Raw genomic sequence first — 21,117 nt, 5'->3', positions numbered from 1 at the left:
GATAAATGTCAAATCTTTATTTCTTTCAAGTTTAAAGGCAGATTTTTGCTCCTAAGTGAAAGTTGTAGAAACCAGAGCGTTAATTGTGGTTTTAAACTACTCTTTATTGTCAGAACATATCATGACAAACACTTGCCAAACAGGTGAACATTTCACAAATCTGAGGTAAAACATCATTTGTCATTTTTCCTTAACAAAATAAATATCTGAATAGAAAAATATATTTCTTAGTTTCTGCATGTGCTAATGGGGGATATTGTTAAGTCTTGAAACAGGTTTGTGTTGCCTGACTTTGATGGCACGTATCTTCAGCACAGTTTGCAGTGCAGGCTGCAATATTACTACATGTTTGTCTCGAAATGCATATTTGACAGTGAGTAGACAGTAAATCTGCATCCTAACTCAAGCTAATACTACTATGTTAAATTTATGTTCATTAACAAAAACAGTAACATCTGTTAAAAAAAATGTAACTACCACATTTTTATTTGGTAAAATGTAATATTCTGAGTTTTATTCAAATGAACCTATGGGCATCCAGTATCATGCATTTAGATCATGATAACCACAGATAAAGCCAGGTATAGCCAATAGCACCTCACTATCCTGGCAAAATGTAACTTTATGGTTTCTATGTTATTTGTATGAAAAAAGTAACCTAAATACATTATTAAATACTGTAATTATATTCCATTAGTCATTTAAAACATTGTCTACATTAATAATATAATACAATTCAATATGTATAACCCACATTTCATGGTGCAGTTAATATTACTAGGCTAACCTTACAGTAAATCCATGGTAAATGGATTCAGTATCAATTCAAATTCTGACTGTATCACAGTGTTTCTCCTGTTTGTCAGCGCTGTTTCATCTGCCTTTAAACTGATTTAAATCACTGAGACATTAGTGTTCGTCGCTTTTTCAATCGCTTCTCACTGGATCTCGTGAACGAGGCCGATCAGAGTAAACGCGTCTGCTCTAGTGAGCTCGCGCTGCGCTGCCGTTTGGACTTTGAGCCGAGCAGATAAACAGTCCGTCAGGCGCGCACGGTTCAAATGAGTTTCGTTCCGCTTTTGGCGCATAAACATTATCGAACATTTATCGAACTCTTGATATCGTTTTATCGAGAAACATTATATCGCGATAATTATTGTTATCGTTTTATCGCCCAGCCCTACTCAGTAGTTGAGGGAAATTTATAAGAGAATAATGATCATGAATAATTAGAAGGGTAACGGGTTGTGTATTTTAAATGTGTTTTTCTGCACAGAAAAAGCACCTCATTGGAAACTATTGTTATTTCTGAAAGGCTGGAAGAAAAGTACCCCACATTCTCTAAAAGCTCTCTCTAAGCGTCCTTTCACACCTACCTTTTCAGTTTGATACGAGTAATAATTACAGGTGTGAAACCTCCCCCGGACCACGGTCCGGACCAAACAGACGAAATTTGGTCCGATGAAAAGAGGTAGTCTCGGTCCGGATCAAACTGAACAAAAGTTTGGTTCGTTTGAAAGCATTTTCTGTATGGTTCGGACTTTCAGACCTTTTACAGGAAGTTCCGGTGGTTCTCGCGTAGCCGAAGAAGAAAGCAGAAGATAGCAGAAAAAATGAGCCGTGGTAGCCATGGGGAGAGTAGGAGACAAGGTTTTTAATTGAAATACGGTCGACATACGACATAAGAAGTTTGCTGCTCTCGCAGGATTCCTTGCAGTGTTCTCCTCCTTTCCTGCCGGCGACGATAAAATGTTTGCACAAAGGACGAGGACGTTCATTTGGCGAATTTCAACTAGCCTCGAGTATAGTTGGTGCTGTACAGTATAGTGGCAACGATATACGTCTGTTCAATCATTGTTGTCAAAGTTACCCGCCGAATTGACAACACGCTGACGTCAGACGCACGTCCGTTTACAAACCACTCAATGTCAAGATGCAGCAAGTACACCTGGCTGCAGCCTGCAAATCGGGGCGGGGCTGTACCTGGGGCGTGCAGCCCCGCCCATAACGCTTCTCATTGGTTAGTGGCCCAGTAATGACGTCGACACCACAGTAAACAGGAAATGCGGTTGAAAACAATGCGGTATGTGCCATATCGCGCTGACAACGTATGCCCAGAGCCCGTCTAACGGAGAGCCTTGGCACTTCCTATTAGCCCCATTGTGTATCATATTGGTTGCAGTTCCATTAGAATTCCACTGGAGGTGATCGCGGGCGAGTGCAGAATGAATGGGAGTCTATGGAGCTAAACGACTCTTTCTCCTGCTTGTCGTTGAATCAACATAGATTTTATTGTTGATTCCGCAAGTTCAATATAGGTTATAGTAGAGGTGGGCGATATATCGTTTAGACGATAATATCCAAATTGTTGTCTGGACGATATGCAAAATTGGGATATCGAATATTTCATAATTTTTACAATCCGACCCCCCCCCCAAACATGAAAAGAGCTGAAGGAAGTTAAAGACAAAACAAATAACACTATAACCTTCTAAACTTATTATATGTTGCGATTTTAATACTGTATGGGTTTGTTTGACTCTATTTTATGTGTTTTTACAAAATTACGATCGTTCCTCAATTGCACGAGAGTAAGCTGCTACTAATTTGCAATACAACTAAGTTCTTACCTGTGTGTTTCTAGGTTGAAGCAACAATCCAAAAACGTAAAGAATAAAGCCGATGTACGATTAATAAAATAGCTGATAGAAAAGGCTAAATATGCGGTGTTTGCAGAAAACTGAAGTCTGAAGTAAAAAAGTTTTTAAAAATTGCGTTGTATAATGATGAGTCCAAAAGATGGAATACATTTTCCCAAGAGATCCACCGTAATAGCCTCCGAACAGGGCTTCTTTTAACTTCTAGTAAATAGGTAGTCACATTGTTGTTAGTCTAATAGAAGTACTGTTTGCAAATAGGGGTGTAACGGTACACGTATTCGTATTGAACCGTTCGGTACGAGGCTTTCGGTTCGGTACGCATACAAACCGAACGATTCGTTGGACCATTTTTTCCTGCCGACCAAAATCCGCGTTGGCGCGACCACCATGACGTTGCACAACATCAAATGGCAAACGTAATAAAAGCGGAACGAAACTGTGCTATTATTTTGTGCTTCACGGACCGTTTCAGTTCGGACCATCAATGTCAGTGCAGCGCGCGCCGAACAGGGGCGCCGAATCGTGATGAAGCGACACTGTTATACACAGCGCTAAGAGATCCAGAGAAAACATTAGAATTCGCCACTGAAGTAACGTTACTAATAACATCACTGCGAGATCTAGTGAGAAGCATGCACATTTCTCTGTTATTAACGGATCAAACGTGGAAACCAGGAGAAAATGTTTGCCATGAATGAACTAGTTATAGGCAAATTTACGTTCACAGATCAGCAACATTCACCATGGATTTAATATAGTAACACTAACTGTAACCATGGAAGTTTGGCAGAAATAGTCAAATGCTTTCAGGTAGGCCTACATCACACATCTTTTTCCAGCACTTCAAAACTCAAATATTATCATATTTAAAAGTTATTTTTAATGTGATGATGACCAAAACATTATTTGTTCATCCTTCAAATATGACCCCCATTTATAAAACTAAAGGTTTCAAGATGTAAAAAAAACCTCACACTTATTTAAAAATATTTTTTCTTTTAATAAATAGGAAATTTATCTGTTATTTCTTTCTTTTTGCTGTATCGAAAACGTACATCACTGTATCGTATCGAACCGAACCGTGAATTTTGTGAACTGCCTATTTGCAAAGCACAAAGTAAATTTAATACGTACATATATTGTACTGAAAAAGCACTGTTCTTGTATTACAATAAATATTTAGTACAGTAACTTGGTTCATGTTTAAATCAATTGTCTCATATCTTTATGTACTAGTAATTCTATACAATGATAGGTAAAATGGAGCAAGTCAAAAGACCAACTGGACCTTCTTTGCCAGTTTGCACACATTTCTTTGAAGGATTGCAAAAATATCGTCTGAATATCGATATCGAGATATTGGAAAAAAATATCGAGATATTCATTTTTGTCAATATCTCCCACCCCTAGGTTATAGGCCAAAAGTCGAATGAACGAGTACTTATGTCCTTTCGATTTCTTACAGGTTAGGCCGTTGTTGGCCGGAACACGCTAGCATTCTGCTATTATGTGACGTCATCACATTTTTGAACGGATTTTTAGAACAGATAAGTGAACTTAAAAATGCAATTTTCAGCTGAGTGTATTATCTTAGCCCTCCCTTTTGAATGCAACTTTCAAATTACTTGACAAAAAATTACATCCTGAGAAAAGTGGATTTCTGGGGGTGAAACCCCATAGACTCCCATTCATTCTGCAATCGCCTGCGACTTTCAAGGAGTTTTGTTGAATTTGTATTACTGTTGAATGTAGTTTCATGTTCAATTAAATAAATGTATACTTATTAATAACAATACTGTGTGAGCACTTCAGCACTTTACTTGTGATCTTTACTTGTGATCACTTTACTTGTGATCTCAGTGCAATAGGGCAATGTGCAATATATATACTAGCACCTTAGCATATGCACTTTACATAAACTTCAATACAATGGAGTAATTTGCAACAACCATACTAGCACTTAAGCACCTGCACTTTAATCCATGGAATTGTGCTGTCAATTATGTCTCTTTTTCTTCTGTGTCTATATTTGCTTCTGTTTTTGTTGATGTGTTTTGTAATTTGTGATGTTTTGTATGATGTTTATTTTATGAAACAACTCTGCACTGCGCCCAAGCAAAATTTCCCCTCGGGGACAATAAAGTTAACTCAACTCAACTCAACTCAACTCAATCATATCAAAATAGTTTACATTTAATCAATTTATTCATAGAAAAAAATGTCCTACAATATAACTTTGTATATTGTTACTATTAACTCTTAAATCCTATATTTCTTCTCCTGGTTCAGTTTTGCCACTGTATTTATTTTTAAGGGCCTTGTTTTAACACTATGGGCCCTATTTTAACGATCTGAAACGAAGTGTTAAAGCGCAAAGCGCAAGTAACTTTGTGGGCGGATCCCGGCGCTGTTGCTATTTTCCCGGTGGGATAAATGCCTCTTGCGCCTGGCGCAAATCTAAAAGGGGTTGTCTGAAGTAGCTTCATTATTCATAGGTGTGGTTTGGGCGTAACGTGAAATAAACCAATCAGAGCGTCATCTCACATTCCCTTTAAGAGCAGGCGCGCTTGTTCTAAAGCGGATTCCTATTATAACGGCGGATTTGCCAGGCGCGCGCCAGGAGCGGTTCACAGCCGAGGAGAGCAACGTTCTCGTCAGGGCCGTAAAACACAGAGAAGTGACATTGGGGATGGAGAAACCCACACAAATTAACTTCTGTTAAACAGGCGTATGATAATTTGGGTAAATGTGTAAGCTACATGTATGCTTTTATAATAAATTGTCTATCTATCTATCTATCTATCTATCTATCTATCTATCTATCTATCTATCTATCTATCTATCTATCTATCTATCTATCTATCTATCTATCTATCTATCTATCTATCTATCTATCTATCTATCTATCGTAATAATGTATGATTTGCAAAAATGAAAACTGCTGCTTAGATGAGAGAATCAAAGTGTATGCGCGTTGTGCACCCGCTACATTGATTATGGCCATGCATGCGCACTTAAAATAGCATTATGAACAACGCGCAACGCGCCACTGACTTTAGACTAGGTTTTTTCTGGTCAGTGGCGCAATTGTTTTATAGAACAGCAAAATAGCATGAGGGAAAGTTTGGGCCGGAACACGCCTCCTCTTTGCGCTGAACCGCCCCGGGGAGCGCAAGTGTATTTCTTAGTTAACCGACGTGTGTCTGTGGAGGAAAAAGCCCGCTTTGCGCGGGTGCAAAATAGGAATGATACATGCGTCAGTGTACTAAGTAATTTGCGCCGAGTGCAAGATAGGGCCCTATATCCTAATCCCACTAAAACCACACCACACACACCCGCACTAAATATAGACACACACAGACAGACAGGCAAACACACACACACACACACACACACACACACACATACATACATATATATATACTTGGCTTACGATGCTTTTGGGAAAAGCTGCCCTAGTTATTTGTGTGATATGGTGAGTAAAGTTACACAATCTTATTTTTACACCACTTCATTTTAACATCACACTAAACGCCACTTCAGAATTAAAAATTGTAAATAAAATTAGAACAAAAAAAGAGTAGCTTGCCTGTACTCGCCATGCAGCGATGAACAGCGGAAATAAAAACATGCTAGAATCGACGTCATGAGTTCACGCCACTGACCAATGAGAAGATATGTTGGCGGGAAGAGACGTGCAGCCCCGCCCCAGATGCGGCCCCGCCTTGATCCACGTCATCACTTTGCCACTAACCAATGAGAAGCATTGTGGGCGGGGCTGCACGCCCCAGGTGGGGCTAACCAAAACTTACCGAATGTATAAAATGTATCAAAACATGAACCTTGGTGCGGACTTTCAGGTGTGAAAACACCCTAAAAGGAACACAGGCTGACCCGATATATAGGCCCAAAAGTTTTCAAAAACTTTTACACTTAAAGTCACTAAATGTTCCATATCACTGTCATAAAGTTCCATATCACTGTCATAAAAAAAAAATACCAGGAACTTCAGTGAGGTAACATGTTATAAAATGACATAAGTGAACTTAAAAGGGCATCATCTGGACTGTACAAAGGTTGACGATGAAGGTTAATGCAGTTATTGGCTTTGGGATTTTTTTCCTATCATGTCTTTTCCTCCAATAAGAGTGGTCTTCAGTAAAAGGCCACAGAGCTAATTGAAGGTTTTGATAGGCCATATACCTCTGCTTCCTGCAACACTGACAGCACAGGGCAGCTACTGAGGCCGTGTAATTGGACCCTTTTAAAAAAGGAAGAAATAGTCTCGCGGGAACATGAAAGGCAGAACAGAAGATATCATAAGACAAAAAAAAATCCCCTTATGCAGAAAAAAATACTCGTTTTAAATATTCTTAACTGTGCCAGTTTGTAAAAATTTACTTGGAAGAAGTGTGTGTGGAAGAATTTTCTTAACAATAACCATAAATATAGCAAGCATCAATAACACAGCCAAGCACAGAAGGGATAAGACATACATTGCAAAACTGTGACGGTTCACGAGTTGTCACATAGAACTTATAACAAGTATAAAAATGACAAATGACAAAATGATTCCAGCGTCAAAACCTAATTATTTGTGTGCCAGGCAAAAGTTGGCAGACAAAAAAATTATACTTTTTTTCAGCAGGGATGCATTAATTTGAGCAAAGGTGACAGTAAAGACTTTTACATTGTTAACATCCTTTTAAAACTTCCTATTCTTCAAAGAGACTTGAGAAAATCAAGCAGCCACAACTGCTTTCAACTGTGATAAAACTCTCGGAAAAGTTTATCATGGTAATAGACATGGCAATGTTAAAGGTGCTCTAAGCGATGTCATGTGTTTTTTAGGCCAAAACATTTTTTGTCACATACAGCAAACATCTCCTCACTATCCGCTGGCTGCCTGTCCCCTGAACACACTGTAAAGAAACGCGATCTCTGTAGACAGCCCATGCTTCACAAACAGCACCAAAAACAAACTGCAGCGACCCGCTCCCCAAAACATAACAAACTGTTCCAGCCAATGACCGACAAGAAGGGTTTGGGGGTGTGGTTTGGGGGGTTAGTGTGCGGATGAGGAGGAGGGAGGGTCTAGCTAGCCTCCGTTTTGTTTGACAATAGTTCGAACGTCAACAAGAAGTGACGTCACCCAGGATCGCTTAGAGAACCTTTAATGTATTTGGTCTTGACGGAATAATTCTGCTACGTTGCTGCTGCTGCAGAGTAAGTAAAGAGACGTACTACTACTGCCAATACATACACAGACATGCTGCTGCTGCACAAATAGCATATATGGAATTGCCCATAGCAGATCTATATAGGTGGAGCTGGGGAAGTGGAGGGTTTCAGAGGAATTTGGTACATCAAACACTGACCAACTGTTTAAATGTTGAGCTGCAAACTCATTGGCTGCAGATGCAACAGGAACGAATCAGCTTGTGCCGTGTAGTTAATGTAATTATCAGCATTAACATTTACTCCACTGGCCTCTCTCTACTCATAGCTCTAAGCCCCGCCCTGATCCTCAACACATACACTATACTTTATTTATTTTTAAAAGCAAGGCCATTTTTGGCCACTAAGAAACATGCTGTCAAAAAGATTATTATTTTTTTATATATAAAAAAAATGAATTAATCAAAATCAGGCAATATACCAAGCCTTATGGTGGTAGTTGGGAGTTCACTAAAATCACTAATGCTCTGCTCATTGATTCTGCGAAACTCTAATACGGTTCAGTAACATAATCCCATGGGAGCAAAGAGACTGCATGGCGTCAAAATGGAACAGCGACATACAATTATCCAAAATCACATATTACCCCAAATCCAAATAATGCAGTTTTCGACATTCAAAGCAAACTGTTCATTAAGAAACAACTCTTCAACTGCACAGCTTTTGCACAAAGCCTAATTAAATTCCCCAAAGCGCTCAGTTGTCACGCAAAGAGCTGTGGGGAGAAAGAGAGAGAGTGTGAACACCAGATATAGCACTATAATTGTGGTCCCACTGGCTGGTACCTCCCAGCTGACTGCAGAGGCCAAAAACTACAACATAATCTGGGCAGAGGTGTGATGTACATCATTGTAGCAATGCAGCAGAACCACTGATTGCGAAGGCCTCCAAAGCTAGTTAATGTTAAACACAGGTGCAACTGCATCTCTGATAATGCACATTATTCAGAGGGGCATTGTCGACTGAAGAGAACTTTCTGGTACAGGCCAACACAGAGACGAGAGCCAGACAGACGGCAATTAGAAGAGTCAACATTGCCTAAATGTAACAAGCTGCAATTTGAGCTCACACACTCGAGTCTCCCTGGAAAATGGCTAAAATGAGTCTGGCTTCAACATGATTTTGAAATAACTATCAGGGGAGCTGGTCGAACGGTTAGATGGGCCAACACAATCAGGTGCTGTCTGAGAGAGGTGGATTCACAGGCTTTAGACTCATTTGAGGCTCTAAGACAACAACGCATTCCTTATAAAGACAGCAGGAGTTGGTTACTCTTCATAAATCATACTAAGAGAGCACTTGACACATGGTATTGTTGAAGAAAACAGATTTTCATCTGTCCAGGACCAAATTTTTATCTCATCCTCAAACATTTTGTCAGAATATGGAGATTCTACCCGTTCCGAGTAAACATGGCTGATTGAATCTAACAAATACATGCGCAGGCCATTTTATTTTGGTCTAATTTCCATTACATTTAAGCATACAATTCTCATTACTGTAATGTGTACAGATGTTTCCATAATTCTAAATGGTAACTCTATATCTGAGCATTTCCATTTTAGAATTACTTTGAGACTGTGAGATACATTTTAAAATAAAAAATATCCACATTGCAAGATAAAAATCACAACTGTGAGACAAAGATATAAATCAATTACGAGTGTCAATTGTGACATATCAGCTCACAAACGTGAGATATTGAACTCTCACTTACAGTTTACAAGATTTTCTTATTTTACATTACAACAACAAGAATCAAGTCCCAATTAATTACAATGGTCTTAGAATATACTTCATTATCTTTTTAGATATGACTCAAACAAGTTCTTTACAGGTTTGTGAGATTCACCCTTATTGAAGTGAACAAACTAGTGAACATACAACTAGCAAGCTGTCTCAAAACTCCCATCATAGCTATCCATCGTCTTTTTTGCTAGTTACTTACTGTCACATGTCTGTCCTGTCTTGGTTATGCACTTGAGTGTTTTGTTATGTTGGGCCATGTGCTCTTGTTATTGTCTGGTCCCTCCCCCTTGTTATCTGATTATTGGTTTATTTGTCCCACCTGTTATCCTCGTTACCCACCTTATTTACCTTCCTATTTAGTCTTCCTGTGTTTGCTGTCCTGTGCTCGTTCGTTGTATTTGTTACGTGTATTCGTCGTGTTGAGTTCTGTTCCTGCCCTGCCTTGTTTGTTCTGGATTAAGGTTGTACGTTGTAGTTTTCTTTTGTTTATTTTATGTTTTGGTCCTTATTAAATATTTCTTACTCTGCACTTGAATCCACGGATTTATTCCACACCACGCACCGTGACACTTACGCTGTATTTGGACATGCAGCTATGTTAATAATCAGCTCTGAAATGATCTAGTACTGTCAGTGATGTGGGGTATTGTAGTCTCTTGCATTTAGATTCATTTGAGCCAGATAAAGTACAGTACACAACCTTCACATACCCCTCTCAAAATGCTGTTCCACCTTTCATGATCCTAATTAAATGTCAGAGAAGGATCCTTGGCTTCTCTGAAGCTCTTTATAAATGACCATATGATTTAACTTCTACCAGTGAGGCTGGATTTTTTTGAACATGCGTTATGTTTCACTGAACTGGGATATGACTAGAGGAGATTATTTCATTCAGACATTCACTAGAATACCAGTGGTCTATGTCTATTCGTGGCTCTCATTAAACACTGAGATGAGCCAGAAAGCCAAGGACTGTTCAACAGAGATGCCTTATTTCTAGATAGTTGAAAAAGGCTCAATTGGGGGACACTGATTAATGATCCAAGGTTTCTTGAGAGTAAACATGGCCTTTCTTTATTAGACTTCAAAAGCCATATTTAACCTAATGATCAACGATCAGTAAATATCAACAAGTTCATTGTTTCAATAGTGCTGGAGTCGAGATTGTGATTGTCTTGAATCTTCTTAGAGAACATTGCTGTAGGACTGTACAGTTGAATATTTAAAGGACAGTCATCAATTGACCCTTCAAGATGAAGTCATTTTGACAAGTCCAAAGTTCAAAAAAAAAAAAAAAAGAACCCTACATAACACAGCGAAAAAAGAAGTGAAAATGGAAAATGTACTGTTTTATCTGGCATGTTGCCACCCACCTCTCAGAAATCAATCGGACTATGACCTTCGTGAATGACTTACTGGCTGTGAGCAAAGAAGAAATGTAGAGGTGAGTGTTTCGTGCCAAGCAATTTAGATTTTAAGGAATTGTAAGCCATTTTTGCTAGACTTCAACCACATTTCCTCTGCCATAAACCGCCAACCTGCAAAGGCAACCAAATATCAGCAAACCCATTATTTGATCATATACATTTTTGATTGGCTAAGAAAATAAAGGCCACACCCACAATAGAATACCTGGAGAAAGGTCATTTCAATAGTCATTACCATTCATTTCAATGGCAGCTGCTTGACATAGGAAACATTGAATATGTAAATATATTACAGAAATGTATATTACATTAATATTACAATAATGCAGTAATATTGTTTTCAAATATTTGAGCTAAAAAAACTATAAATATATGAGCTAAACTTGATTATTTGTTTATTTAAGTGTTAATTCATGAGAAACACTTTCAATTATGTAATCCTTAAGATTTTGTCACCATTTCAGAATAAGAATATTATTATATCCACAAAGTGCCTACATTACTCCTTACATAAGCAATGCCAAGTTTGTGGTCAGTAAGATTTTGTTTAATGTTTTCGAAAGAAGTCTCACCAAGGCTGCATTTATTTGATTAAAAATACAGTAAAAACAATAATTTTGTAAAATATTATTGAAATTTAACAATAACTGTTTTAATAAATTTTAAAATCGAATTTATTTCTGTGATGGCAAAGCTGAATTTTCATTATCATTACTCCAGTCTTCAGTGTCACATGATCCTTCAGAAATCATTCTAATATGCTGATTTGCTGCTCAAGAAACATTTATTATTATTATTATCAATGTTAGAAACATTTTCGCCACTTAATATATTTTGTAGAAACTTTTTTTTTTCAGGATTCTTTGATGAATAAAAATTCATTCATTCATTTATTCATTCATTCATTCAAAAACATTTATTTGAAATTGAAAAATGTACAATTCTGAACAATGTGCAAGTCTTTACTGTAACCTTTTAATGTGTCCTTGCTGAATAAAAGTATTAAACAGTCAAAGTGGAATTTACAGTTACTTTCTGAGGCTAGTTGGAATGCCTTTTCGCAAAGACTCTGGTCATGAGTTTCAATGCATTTGATAACAAATGTGCTGGAACATTTCCTAGATCATTATCAGTGAAAATGGAGTCTGCACATCACAGTTAACCATGCTACTTCACAGGCAGCGGCTAATTACTCCAGACTTCAAAGTGGCACAGGCTGGGAGGAGACGGAGCCACAGTGGGAGACCTGACTGGTCTGACTTCATTTGGTTAAAGAAAGCACAACAAGGGGCCATGCAATTGAGAGGACATTGAGATGCTCAAAGCGCGCAGCTTCTTGGATAAAATTGCCTATATTAACATGCATCTTACAAAGAAAGCTGTGCTCTAAACTGGAACAAGGACAGCAAATGAATCATCCATTGAATATATATTAGTTGAATGAGTTAATTATGCGGGTACTTAGTGCCCACATCTTGTATTTTATATTCAGGATAGTCTACCTAAAAACAAAATGGAGGACAACATATAATCTCCCATCTCTCAAGCAACCCGCTTTGTGGGGATAGCCAGCCTCATTTCCATTAAAAGCTCCACTGCCTTGCATGTTATGCAACACAAACAGAAGGTAAATGAGCAAACCCTAAATGCATTCCTAAATAAGATGTGATCACAATCTATTCAATAAAAGTGGAAATAGAAGTAATGGGCTGAACAATGGATTGCTGGAGCGGTTGGCAGCAGGAACACTGGGATAATATCCGGCGCTCAGATGAAAACATAAAAAAACAGCCTGTGTGACTTTTATTAATATGGAAATCTCAGGCCTCATCTTCTGAATTTCATCTTGCAGTTTGTTCACACCGGCAGCCTGAAAGTTAACATCCAATTATGATGCTTGAGCTTGGGACCATTCAACCTGAGTTTAAAGGGGGGATTTGTTGGGATATTGGTGTCCCTGACGAAGCAAAGTTTGATTAGATCACAATGTCTGACACCAATAACATGGTATATTGTACGGTTTTAACATTTCCAAGCACTTTAATTCTCCGCAAATGGAAATGTGTTCAGAGTGTTGACTGACGGAAATAAAGAACAGGAAAAACTGACAGTATGAATCAAGTGTGATGTGTTTCACATGGAAAGATGTGCAATCGTAGTTTGTGTGTGAGGGAACATGCAAGATGGCTTCTGAATAAACATGTAAATGAACAGCCTGCTCACCAATGCAGATTGGTACTGCAACAGATATGACCAAGTGCAACTAAACTGTTGAAAAGCATGAAAAGGAAACTGACAATATATAAATCTTATTAAATTATTATTAATAACAATTAAATTATACAATTCATTATTTATTATATTATGTGTATAATTGGAAAGGAAATGGCCAAAATTGAGAGTAGTATTGGTATCGGTGAAACTGGCCTTCCTTCGTTAAAAAATGCCATCAAACAAATATTTAAAATATACTGCCTTTATGTTGTTTCTACATTAATTTGGAGATTCACTGTGAAAATATTATTATATAAAAATATATTTAAACTATATTGACAGCACTAATATATACATCTTTCTGCAATTAAAATGGTTGGTCAGTTCACCCCTTTTAAACGACCTTTTGTTTGTTTGCCAGGCAAGGAAAAATCTGAAAGGCGCTAACATGAAAAGTCATGTTTATTAAATACCAGAGAGTGAGGCACGGACGCTTTGGCGGAGATTAAATTCAACACATCAATTCGAGTTTACAGTCTATTGAAGCCGGTGGCATAATTAAATGCAGACACTTTTTCTGTGTCGCCCTTCCTCCTTTTTTTCCCAGGCTGTGTGTCCTCAGATACATGGAGGAGGAAGGGACCGTCCCACAGAAGCTAGCTGTCAGTTTTGATCTGGTTGTGGATGAGGAGCCATAGCTGTCACTCAGTATCGCTCTCGCACATCATCAAAATGCAGTGATAATCATGCAGCTACAGATGAAGGAGAAAAACAAGCCAGCGGTCTGCTCTGATGGCAAGGCATGCCATCTGGAACGCCCGCTTTGTAATACATATCAATTGTGTGACATTTCACAGCAAAAAAACGCCTGGCTCAGACGCCTACCTGCAGAATCCAGCACCAGTGAATGCATGCAAATCACACTGAAAAGGCGTTATCGTTGACGTTTACCAGTAGGAACTTTCTAGGTTGATTTAAAGCTTCTTGAATTTTGGTAGATCAACAAATGCGTATCTGATCTAAAATCTCCAATTTGTTTTTAAACTAGATTAGCTAGTCTTAAAGGGATAGTTCACCTAAAATACATGACATTAAGATTACCAAAACTGATTGATATAATGTTGTAATGTGAAAGTTCCAAATGAAAGAAAAATCAGCTGGGAAAAAATGCAGAATGCTTTTAACTATGAGGATTTGGCTTGATCAGAGAAGCGAGAAACATGTTAGGCTCTTAAATGATTGTTTTTAACATGCAGTGTTGCTTTTGTCAGCTGAAAAAAAGAGGTGGACAAAACTACTCAAGGTAGATTAAAGATAATGGAAGCCTTTTTCTTTAGCATAATGGGTGAATACTGGTGAATTGTCCTCAGTAAGACTACCAAGAATAATTAAAGGTGAAGGGTGTGAATTCTGCTCAATACAGACTTGCAAAAATAATAACAGAAATTACACTTTTACCTTTATAAAAAATAACTAGGCACAGTAATGAAGCTTCCAGTCTACTTGTCTACTTGCTTCAAGATTCATCTTTGTTAGTGTACTGCTGTCCACGGGAAAATGGACCACCATGTTGATGACATCAGATTGTCCATATAGTCCATATATGTCCGTATCCAAATTGTTGTTCCAAAAAAAAAAAGTTCTCAAGAATCAAAATGTCTCTTCCATTAAATTTTACCTGCATCTAATCATCAAAGGTAAGTCACAAAACACTGTGCTGTCACAAGGCTGTGACATAAACTAAAGGCTATTGGTTGGAATAAAAACGTAATCTTTATGTAGGTCCCCAAATGTCCACCATGAAAACTATTAACTGTACCTTGCCCACCTCTTGGATGTCTCAACAGATCTCACTGCTTTTTAGACTGCAAGACCTGAGGAATAGGGCGTGTGGGGTTTGGTCTGATTGATCAGCACATTCTAAGCCTGGCTGACAAACTAGCAGTGAAGCAGCAGAAGCACAGCTGTTCTTCCTGCAGGTAGCTATCATAGAAGATAGCGCACAGTCCACAGCACAGAAAAATCACAGTACCCGCCTGGAATTACAAACCATGCATTACTTTATAGTCCAGACTGCTGTCATCCAATGGCTGAAAATAAATATAGATCACTATAATTAAGGAGGGAAAACATCTGTGTGGAAATATGTTAGCTACCTGGCTAGGTAGGATAGATCAGCATTGTAAAAGCCTTTAGGAGTAACTCATAAGACTGTTGAACGTTCAGAAACGCAGTATTAGAGTGACAAGAAAAGCCCACAAATTGCTGATCCTTTGATTAAATGCACAGAAAGCTTTTAGCTTTTCCTTCTAGTGTCCTGGTTTGCAGACTAATTTGCATGTGCACATTATTTATTACCTCATAACCTACTTTCACCTACTTACTGAAATGCACCACATAGTCTAGTTTTACTCTTCAGCATCCATTTTACTTCTAGTATGGTTAAACCGGTGCTCCTAATCCCAAACTAGTGGCACTCGCTAATCTACTATGCGTAATCTACTTTCGATCTCTTGTAAGAGCTTTGCTTTAGCCTCATCAACAAAGTGGTTCCCAACGCTAACTCCAGTTCTTCTGCTGTTTTCCCAAGGACCCCTGATATCCACCGTACTGCCTCTCTCTCTCCTGAAGTACCATTAACACTATAGCTGCCATCCCCCTGATGAGCTCTATGCCCTTTATTGATAGAAATCTGTACGCAGTCCTCTCGGAAAGCCCATTAAGAAAGAATGACAGCACTCAGAATCCGCCGCCGCTATAATCATGCAATCAAAATGCATTATTTGGCTTCTTCAGGTGCACGGCAATGAGCACGGCCCTTCTCGCACTGTACTCAATTGAGACCAATTGGGTTCATTTCTGTCCTTATGTTCCTCTGTGGAAATCTCATTCAGATGGACATTATCATAAGATGAGCAGAATGAAGGGATACAACTGCAAAGTGTATAATTACAGTTGTGAAAATGCTTTTTACCCACTAAATTCAGATACTAAAGCTTTGGTTGCTCATTCTAAACAGAAAAATACACTCTGAGTGTAACCATCATAAAGTACGGTAGGTTAAAACTATTTTTGTTATCCTCTAGAGATACCAATGCCCGTTTAATGGCTAAAACCATGTTGTATTATATTATTTTAAGTTATTTTATGATGTTTCCTAAATATATAAGGGCTGATTATGAACTATATCCAAATATCCTTTATTAAAAATATGAAAAATATGTTTGGGGTCTCAGAGACCTCAGATATAAAACATGAAGAAATGCAAGTTTTAGTCACTTTTCTGAAAAAAGCCAGCCTACTTTTTGATAGAAAAGAAGGCTGAAGCATCTACATCTGTCCACGCGATAAAATAATTTTAATGAAATTTATTGGGTTAATTAGGGCTGGGTGATAAAACGATAATTATTACGATAATTATAATTATTAATTTTCCTCAATAAAATTAGAAGTTTGGTAAGTGTTCGAAATAATGTTTATGCACTATGCAAATAATGCTGCGCATGTATAAGCGATAAGCGCTGCCATTTCTGTTATGTATGAAAAACATTAAACGGCAAACGCACCAAAAGCTGAACGAAACTCGTGTGAACCGCAAGCCACGCGAAACATGAAACAGCGCTGACATTCTCAACATTACTGACGCGGAAAACAGAAAAAAAACATTGAGCCACGATGATACAGTTAGAAGGCTTTTCAATCCACCATCCCTAATCTAAATTACAATTATTTTTATGCATACATCATTTGGTACAATCTCAATCAATCAATCAATCAATCAATGTGGCGACAATGATTAAAATGTAGTCAAGACTGGAAAATCAGAAATGTTGTCCTGGCCTTGTGGATTTAAGCGAGAACCCTGCGTTAGATCATGCAAAATTAGAAACACTGTCTGTATTGAAGACATCAACACAAGAGACTATTTCTGAACCCAATGCAAATATTTGACATGAAATAAAATACACTTAAGCTGAAGCTAGATATGTGTTCATGTGACTTGATATGTAAAATGAATGAGAAGCAAACTGGATAGATTCCTAGAGTTGAGTGCAACGTGTGATTACAGTTAACACGCAAATGATGATTAAAAAATGCACTGCGCTCGTGTTTACAGAGTGATAGCTGCCTTTTGGATGGCGAAAGATGATTATTTCTGAATGGTGACAGATGGCAGATGAAAAGGTAAGAGGGAAGAGAAAAAAATACACTGGGCACTACTCATTTTTGAAATGCCTTGAGAAGCTAACTTTGTGTAAAAGAGATGCTTCAGCAGTTGCTAGGAAACCCTCATTAAAGCCGATGTCTAATTCAGTGTAGTATGCGAGGAATAGGATGCAGCCATAATTTCTTTTCATCGTTATTTCAACTAAAAATACAATCTGAGCTACTTTTACATGCTATTGAACCGAATATATATTCCTAGATGCATCTAATGCGGCATCTATATGCAATTTATTGAGGATTTTAGGGTACTCAATGTACTCACCCATTGTTTTTATACAGTCTCCACAGTGTTACTCTCAACAACTCCTCCAATGAAAATGAAATGGATAAGACAGGATGAGAATATTCATACTTTAACTGGGCACTACTTGAATCAAAACAGCCACAGTGAAACACCACAAGATACCTTGTGATAAAACAAAAACTGGATTACATTAACAGTAGCTAGAAGTGATTGCTAGATTTTATGTTGCAATATATGAAACACTTCTGCACTGTGATTTGATCTGCAACTGTTTGGTAGTCTGCACAGTTCCTGTCACTTTAGCAAGGAAAGAAATGCATTTTTACAGTTGGTCTAGCACAGATTGCCTCTCTGTAAAGCGAGAGGGTGAGGCATATTAGAGATGGCCTGATAGATGCAAATGGAATAAGAGGTACGCTTAGCAAAAGACATTGTGAAAGAACTACAATGCGCTTGAAATGGAGAAGCACGTTGCTTTCAATGCGAAAGGCTGCACCCCGCTGAAGCGCATGAAATTTCTGTAATATGCACCCAACCCTGCTATTTAGCATGTGCTTTACCCTGTGTGTGCTCATGAATTCAGAGAGATATCAGAGAGTTGCAAGTAGTCTAGATGAATGCCATAAGCTTTGTAGTTCTCCTTTACCAAATTAAATTCTTAAGAACCTTGTAAATAGGCATAAAGTGTTCAGAACAGACCTGTTCAAATTTATTCGAAATTGCCTGCTGGTAGTGTTGGGGGTGCAGAAAATTAGTCTGATATTTGCAAGAGGCTGAAGGGTTTAAGTTACTCACAAATCCTACAATTTAAACCGTTAGGTGGCATTTTTAAAAGCAAAATTGACTCAAAAATTGAAATGCTTTCATTTTTCAGCTTGTTGTTTCAAACCCATTTGATTTCTGGTGACACCAAAAATGTGGAGAAATTTAGCTGGCAAAAAAGGTCCAAAATCAATGTAGTGATGCATGTAAACCAAGCAGCGTTCTGTTGGTCAATATGGCAAATGACCATATTGAAGCAGTTGTGAAATCTGCATGAGGAAATCTTTCACCGTCACATGAAATTGCAGATTGCATGGATTCCTACTGAAATGACTTTGTCACTGTGAAAAATTTGTCGAACAACAGTAAATGTGACCACACCATAACACAAATGGAGAAAGATAGAGTTGTGTGAGGAACAGACAAAATGTAAGTTATTCTTCACTGATAATCTCCCCTCCAGTGTGCTGTTAACCATTGCAACCTGGTCACAGAGTTGAACTTCAGAGCTGGATGAGTCTAAATTTAGAGCTTGACAATACAGTTGTCATTTACTCTTATATTTAAAAGAATGGACAAGATATTATTTCAAGACTTACTTTTTTGTGTTTCACATAAGGAAGTTATATGGATTTGAAACTACACTACAAAAAGATCGTTCTTTAAAGGTTCTTTACACGCAGTGACAGTTCTATTTAGTACCGTATCGTCCTGAAGAAACCTTTATATGCTGAGATGTTTAGAGTATGCATGAATATCAGATGATGTCACCAACGTCTCCTCACTGACGCCACTCACTTCTAAAACTTGTCTGCCGCCATCTTGAGTACCTGATTCGGCAAGATCGATACGGCAGTCGCAACATAAATCTGTAACGTTCGTTATTTTGAATAGAAATCATCGATCAAAGCATTCATTCATGTCTTATCCGGTTCATTTGTGTTCAAATACATAAATAAATATATAGCATCCGCCAGGGCTATTAGTCCAATGGTGCGCATTTTTTGGAGAAATAATGATTAATTATCACATGTTTGTAAAATATTTCGTCATACAGAATGACATTTCTATTTATTTTCCACTGAATTATGCGATCTAAAGAGCTCAAACAGCGAATGCAGCGAGATCTGTGTCTCCTTTTCCTGATTTGCGTCAAATTATGATCTTAGCGCGCGCTCATTCGCTGTACAGCTGTCAATCATCTTACGTGGTTCAACGTGACCATTATCCTGCCTCCTCATTCTGACATCCGTGATAACAAAGCTAAAGTAACATCTCTTCACCTGAAACAAGAAGCTAATAAATGCACGATTTGAAGTATATGTGATTTGTGTGTGATTTTCCTGCGATTGGGGTATTCATATGAAAAAATAATGTTTACAGTATGCATGCTAGGTAAGTATAGCCCATAGCTTCGTATACAATGCTAAATATAACATATTTAAAAAAAATTGTTTGACTTGAAACCAATGTAAGCCGCGACCGGAATATGATACAAATACTTGATGGTGTTTTAAAGTGAGTTTTAAGTAAAAGTGTAATATTAATCAATTAAATTGTGTCATGTAGCTTTATGCTACCTGTTGTGCTAATGTACCTGCTGCAGGAGCTATTCTATTCCATACAATAATTAAGAAAAAAAGAAGTCAAATAATGTTTCAAGAATAGTTATTTTGTTGTTTGTTTTCTAGCCAGACTTAAGATAATAGGCTTGTCAGTACCATAGACAGTATTCGGTAGGTACTCAAGATGGCGGCAGCCAACTGGAAAAAGAGTGGTTGACGTCAGGGCTGGACTGGCAATCGGGCATACCGGGCATTTGCCCGGTGGGCCGACGTGCTTTGTGGGCCGATACATCTCATACTTTTTTTTTTTTTTTTTTTTTTTTTTTTTTTTTTTTGAACGGCCCATAAAACTCGTATATCGGCGGCCCATTGCGTTTAGTTTTGTTTAATTGGCGGCTCTGGGATCTTTGTGCCGGTGTAATGCATTGGACAAAAAAAAAAGTCAGCGTAGGTTTTTCTTTTTCTCACAGACCGGCGCATGATGAAACGCGTAGATCAGCAGCCCATTGGTTATTTTCTTGATTGACACTGGGGTGGTCCAATCACATCTTTAAACTCCTCCCCCTTTGAGCTCTGAGTGAGCGTGCAGTGTCAGTGTGTACAGATCTGTCAAAATAGTCAGAGCGATGGAGAAGAAACGCAAGGAATGTGCAGAGAAATAGCGTGAAAAAAGAAACTTCACAGGCCCTTCAAGTGTCTGATGAGGATAGTGAGGAGGATAAGGAGAGAGATGAGTGAGTGCAGAGAACTGTGGTAAGCAGAACTAGGCTACTGTCACAACAACACATGGTGTGTTCACACACCGAACGCGAATAGAGCGTCAAATACGCGTCTATCGCGTTTAGTTAGACGCTTGAACATTCGCTCGAGTTCAAATTTTTCAACTTGCGCGGAAGACATTCGCGGCAAACGCGTCGCCCAATTCGCGTCATTCGCAACGCCCGGCGCGAATGATGCCTCTATTCGCGTCTTTGCATTGACTTTGTATGTAATCTACTCGCCCAAATAATTAAATTCGCGTTCGGTGTGAA

At 38.2% G+C, this 21,117-nt stretch overlaps 1 protein-coding gene and 1 long non-coding RNA gene across 4 annotated transcripts in view; one reads left to right on the top strand and one right to left on the bottom strand.

Annotated features, from left to right (window-relative positions):
* The window catches only part of syt1a (synaptotagmin Ia), a 206,973-nt gene that overhangs the window by 140,961 nt on the left and 44,895 nt on the right, over positions 1 to 21,117 (bottom strand). The gene's annotated exons all lie outside the window — the stretch shown is intronic.
* On the top strand, positions 2,115 to 4,204 carry LOC130082645 (uncharacterized). The gene is made up of 2 exons (XR_008806786.1): positions 2,115 to 2,318; positions 4,071 to 4,204. It is a non-coding gene; the product is annotated as an uncharacterized LOC130082645 (long non-coding RNA).

Source organism: Rhinichthys klamathensis, unplaced genomic scaffold (assembly GCF_029890125.1).
Source record: "Rhinichthys klamathensis goyatoka isolate OS25496 unplaced genomic scaffold, OSU_Roscu_1.1 h1tg000048l_1, whole genome shotgun sequence".
NCBI classification, from domain to species: domain Eukaryota; kingdom Metazoa; phylum Chordata; class Actinopteri; order Cypriniformes; family Leuciscidae; genus Rhinichthys; species Rhinichthys klamathensis.
Note: the sequence above shows the minus strand (reverse complement) of the source record. Positions and strands in the feature narration are given on the sequence as shown.